The sequence below is a fragment of the Solanum stenotomum genome, chromosome 4, assembly GCF_019186545.1.
Source record: "Solanum stenotomum isolate F172 chromosome 4, ASM1918654v1, whole genome shotgun sequence".
Lineage (NCBI taxonomy): Eukaryota > Viridiplantae > Streptophyta > Magnoliopsida > Solanales > Solanaceae > Solanum > Solanum stenotomum.
In genome coordinates this window covers 48700665-48706502 of record NC_064285.1, presented here as the reverse complement: position 1 = coordinate 48706502, position 5838 = coordinate 48700665, and the positions used below count along the sequence as shown (strand labels likewise).

Here is a 5838-nt window from a genome sequence, read left to right as displayed (position 1 = left end):
ATTGTTTGTGCAAAACAGATTTTCCCATGAAATCTTTTTTTTCCGTTTTTGGATTCCTACTTTAACTAGAACAGTGAAAACCTAATCTTCTATAAATTAAGCCCTTCAAACCTCTCTAACATTATAATCATTCAAATCTCCTTTCAATAATATTCTCAACAAAAGCAATTTAACATCTCTTTGTTCAAATATGTTTTTATTCAAATATGTTTTTATCGCCATGTCTTCTTCATCAAAGTTCTTAACTTTACAGACTTGCGATGGTAAGGAATTTGTACTGGATGAGGTGATAGTCGTAAGGTCACAAACCATCAAGAATATGGTTGAAGATGATTGTGTTTCAAACGTCATTCCCCTGCCTAATGTTGATAGCAAAACAATGACCAAAGTGCTCGAATACTGGAAGAAACATTTTGAAGAAGGCGTCTCCAAAGACATGTTGATATATTTTGACAAGGCTTTCGTGAATATGCACCACTCGATTTTGTACGATTTTATCTTAACTGCTAATTTTCTTAACGATAAGGAGATATTGGATATTATATGTCAAGAAGTTGCCAATAGGATTAAAGGAAAAACACCAGAAGAAATACGTATGAATTTGATATCAAGAATGATTTTACTCCATAGGAAGAAGAGAAGATTCGTAAAGAGAATGCTTGGGCTTTTGAATGATTTTATAACACTAGTGCTATTTTTAATTTTTGTTCTTTTTATTTTTATTTTAGAATTAGAACTGGCTAGTTAGCTATATCTTATTTTATTTAGTTCTATTTTCTATTGTTCCTTTTTATATAATTGTTGTTTGATTTGTATTGATTTATAAATTTATAAATTATGTTGGAAAGAATTAAAGCTATTTATTTAAAATTTGAAGAAAAAAAATGATTGAAAGATAAATTTGATATCCCAAAAAGAAATATTCAAATTTATTTATTTTTAGTAATTTGAGTTATTTTCATTCTAAGCATATCCAATAGACTTGATAATTTTTTTTAATTAATTGACACAATTTAAATACTGGAAAATTTCTTAACATAGTCTTTCTTTGAAGTTACTCATAAAAATGATTTAAGAATTAGGGAATCCTTTAAAAGACTACTAAAAACTTAAAAACAAGAGAGAAACATTATGGAGTTTCTCTTTTGATATAAGGTTATATTGGTTTACATGTCACTTTTAAAAATTTAATAATAATGTTAATTGGTGTTAGAGCTTACAAAAAATTCGTTGACTTGATTTGGGTAAGAAGTTATATAGATTGGAAGAACGAATAGAAAAATTCTTGAAAGTAAGTGTTATAGTCCCAGTGAGATCCTACTTGGCACAAATTCAAATTAATTAAACTTTATGCAAATATTACACACTGAGTGAAAATTTATAAAATAATAATTGAAGGAACATATATATGTATCGTCTTTATTTTGCACAATATATAGTGCATCTTGCAAGTTATTAACAGATGGGTTTAACATATTACAACAAAATAAATCAATTATTACAATTGCTATGAAAAAATAATTGTAACACTCCAATTTTTAGGACAATATTTTCTATGGCTTCTCAAATAATTGTATCATTGACCAAAATTCTTATTATTAAATGATTGTATGTACATGTAATGTATTGATATTTTATAAATAATGTTTTATCGTATATATGTATGATGTTCAACTATATATCATATATGTATATATGATCAGAAACATATTTATATAATATTTTATACATTGCAATGCATCTTCCTCACGAGTTGATTGTTTTTCCAATATCGACCAACTCAAATATCTTCTAAATAATCCTAAATTATAGATATGAGCAACTTTCGATGTTTCAATTCTTTTAAATATAATATATTCACTAGAAATGATCAATTCACATTTGTTGCTGATCAAATTTTAAAATTTGAGGTTTAAAACGTTTTAATGACATATTTCAATGTATATCCGATTTAAATCTCCACTAAACAATCCTAAAATGTAGATTACATGATCTCCACCAAATGGTCATTCTGTTTAATTATTCAAATTTACTATCACCATCTTCCTATCTGTTACATTTATTCTGATTGATAAAGATTGAATATTTAAAATCCCCACTAACTCCAATTACAAGAAATTTTATATTTCTTTAAGCAATAGTCTCCATGAATAATTATGTATGTGTTTACAACTTTTCAAACATCATGGTTAGATATTACGGAAAAAATAATTTTTCTCTTAATTGAGATTTGGAAGAAAAAAAAAGCTTCCTTTTCCTAATCTTATTTTGTCACATACATACGGTTTAGGTAGAATTTTCACAATTTCCTAATTTGACATTGTTTATTCAAACCTGATTCTCCCATCAAACTTTTTTTTTCGGTTTTGACTTCCTACTTTTATTAGGATAGTGTAAATTTAATGCTCTATAATTTAAGTTCTTCAAACATCTCAAACATTATAATCATTTGATTCCAATATATATTGACCATCCATGTCTTCTTCCACAAAGTTCTTAACTTTAAAGACTTGCGATGGTAAATAATTTGTACTCGACGAGCTGATAGCCGTACGGTCACAAACTATCAAGAATATGGTTGAAGATGATTGTGTTTCAAACGTCATTCCCTTGCCCTAATGTTCATAGCAAAAAAATCACCACAGTGATCGAATACGGGAAGAAACATTCGGAGGAAGGCGTCTCTAAAGACATGTTGATGGATTTTGACAAGGCTTTTGTGAAGGTGCACCACTCGATTTTGCATGCTCTTATCTTAGCTGCTAATTTTCTTAACGATATGGAGATATTGAATATGATGTGTCAAGACGTTGCCTATCACAACCCAGGAGTATCCCCTAGACGTAACACAACGTACTTGACCCCGAAGGGGTCTTATACAAGCCCTTTTCATCATAACATAGGTAATAGAAAAGTATGGAAAATTTAAAACTTCTTTAAGACCATACAATCGAAAACATTTTCATAAGCAAGCTGAAGTCTTTACTCAATATTTGTCTCAAACCATATATTTAAACTCATGAATAAATGTCTTGGGACACAGCCCATATAAAGTCTAAAATATAAGAAATGACATAAAGGAAATAAAGGTTTGTCCTCGAAGCTATGAGGACTCACCAATTCTTCAACTCTTTTAGATCCTTGGAAACCTAGCCTTCAAAGCAACTCATTCTCCTCAACCCTACATTTGATTAGAATGTAGGAAATATGTGTTAGTACAAAATGTACCAAGTATGAAAGCTAGCACAACATCATAAGAGCATCTCAAATGGTTAGTCAACACAAGACATAAGCATAAGACATAATAACATAGTCATAACATAATCATCATGGTCATAGCATAATCATCATAGTCATATCATGGTCTCCAACAAAAGCTTCATATAGACATAAGTCAACATAAGACATAGTTAATGAGCATAGGAGATAAGTCATAATCATATAAGTATAATAGACTCTTAGTCCTCTTTACCATAATAGCACCATTCACAAGTAACCTCAAAAGCATACATGTGCAAAGCAATAATAGCATCCCCTAATACCACCCAAACCAAGTATCCCTTTTTGGTCATCTTAATCATAGTCTATATACATGGTCAAACTTCTAAGCTTTTCTATACCATAAGGGTGTCATACTCCTAAGTAACCTCAAGAACACTATGAGATGCTTCTTTAAGCATGTCTTAGTTCATTGGATATGGAGATTGCTACTAGGAACCTTACCTCAACTATGTGAAGGCCCCCATCTCATGAGACCTAAATTTGGGAAAACCCACACTCTACTACGTAAGAGTTCCTCCTTTAACTTGGATAGTCCTCACATAAACTAAGTGGCTCTCATTTCTTCTTAGAGTACGAACCTTATCTTGTGTGATACTCTATCTCATGTCAATATCCACTTGGAGCCAAGCATACACCCCAAGGTTTACTTGTTAAACCTTGCTTCACACTCATCTCTCATGGAAGGATGTCCTTGACAATCCATCCCTGCCCAAGTGATTCTATCACTCTCATCTATTAAGCATTCATAAGGTAGGTTAGGTGAGTATAGGCCTTTCACCACAATCCAACCTATTAGACTTCTATCCTCTTTTAGACTTTACACTCAAAGCCTTAGCTTCACCCTAAAGCCCTAGCTATCATGATCACAACCTTACTCTCAAGGTTTCTTTCTTAATCTCTTCTTTATACCTAGATTTCAAGGTAACTTGATCACATCTTTCATTACTAGGTGATTCTTGTCTCAATTGATCATAAAGGTTCAATTCTAACTTTACAAGTCAAGATCAATCATACACAATAGAGTCTAGTTCAATTCATGATTATATGATTATAACCTTGATCAATTACTACACATGACATTGATTTAGGAAGGTCACCTATGAACCTTCAATTTTGCCTCTAATGGCATAAACCCACAAAGATCACATTCATCAATTTAGATTAGGGTTTGCCATAGAAATCACATGAAATCTTCATAATATCATAAAACAATGCTAAATAAATCATAATTGGGTGCTATCCACTAGATTGGAATCACACCAAACCCTACCCACAATGCAAGCACAACCCTAGCTAGAATGGTTTTTTTTTATTTCACAAGTGGGGGAAATTATGGGGGCTCCATGGGTGGAAGAACCCATGGATGATTAAGCTTCACATACCTTTAATAAAAGTCCTACACCAAACTTGAATCAATGGAGAAACACTGCCCTCTACTTTTCTCTTCTTCTTCTTCTTCTTCTTCCTCGCTTCTAGAGAGAATATTTGGAGAGGTAGTTTCTAACTTTGGGGTTTTTGAAACTAATGAATTGGAAATAGTGTTTTACTACTTTTAACATTCTTAAAATACTTTAATTAACCTATAATAACCATCCCCCAACTTAATAAATCATAAAAGGAATTTACCAATTAGCCCTCCACTTGGCAAACCAAAACAGAAAAACCTGTAGCCATCCACGACCACCCACCCATAGACCGTGGATGGGACCACGGGCTGTCCTGTCCTTCCGTGGTCTGGGTCAGAGGCTAGTCATTTGGGGGCTTGACCTACGGAGGCCATCCACGGGGCGTGGTCCCCTTCCCTAGGTCACCAAACTTTTGGCAACTTCAAGTTTCTTTGGGGTCTTGGGGGTTAGGCTTTAGGGTCCTCCTCAAGGACCCCTAGGGTGGTCCTTGGGGGGGGTCTTACCTTGACGTTTAACCCCTATTTAAGTACGGAAATCGTTTTCACGAGTTTTAATCCTCATACGACACTCCAACCTCTTTACCAAAGGCTCTAGAACTCACTTGTTCAATTCACTAACTTACGGGGTGTTACATTGCCGATAGGATTAAAAGGAAAACACCAGAAGAAATACGTAAAGAATTTGATATCAAGAATGATTTTACTCCAGTGGAAGAAGAGGAGATCCGTAAAGAGAATATTTGGGCTTTTGAATGATTTTATAGTTATTTTCAATATTTGTTCATTTTTATTTTAGAATTAAAATTGTCTAATTAGCTATATCCTATTTTATTTAGTTCTTTCTTCTTATGTTCTTTTTTATAGAATTTTTATTTGGTTTTTATTGATTTATAAATTTATAAATTATGTTGAAAAGAAATTAAAGCTATTTATTAAATTTGAAAAAAAGAAACATTCATCCAAATGGTTAAAAGATGAATTTGATATCTCAAAAAGAAATATCTACGTTTAATTTTTTAATAATTTTGAGTTATTTTCGTTCAAAGCATATCCAATTGACTTGATATAAATAAAAATTGTTGGAAGAATGTATAGGAAAAGTGCTATAGTCCGAGTGAGATCCTACTTGGCAAGAATTCAAATTAATTAAA

General features: G+C 32.0%; 2 pseudogenes; both read left to right on the top strand.

Moving 5' to 3' along the window:
* Positions 1-220: 220 nt before the first annotated feature.
* LOC125862280 (SKP1-like protein 11) lies at positions 221-675 on the top strand (annotated as a pseudogene).
* A 1800-nt stretch (positions 676-2475) lies between these two features.
* Positions 2476-5443, top strand: LOC125862281 (SKP1-like protein 1B; annotated as a pseudogene).
* The last annotated feature ends 395 nt before the right edge of the window (positions 5444-5838 follow it).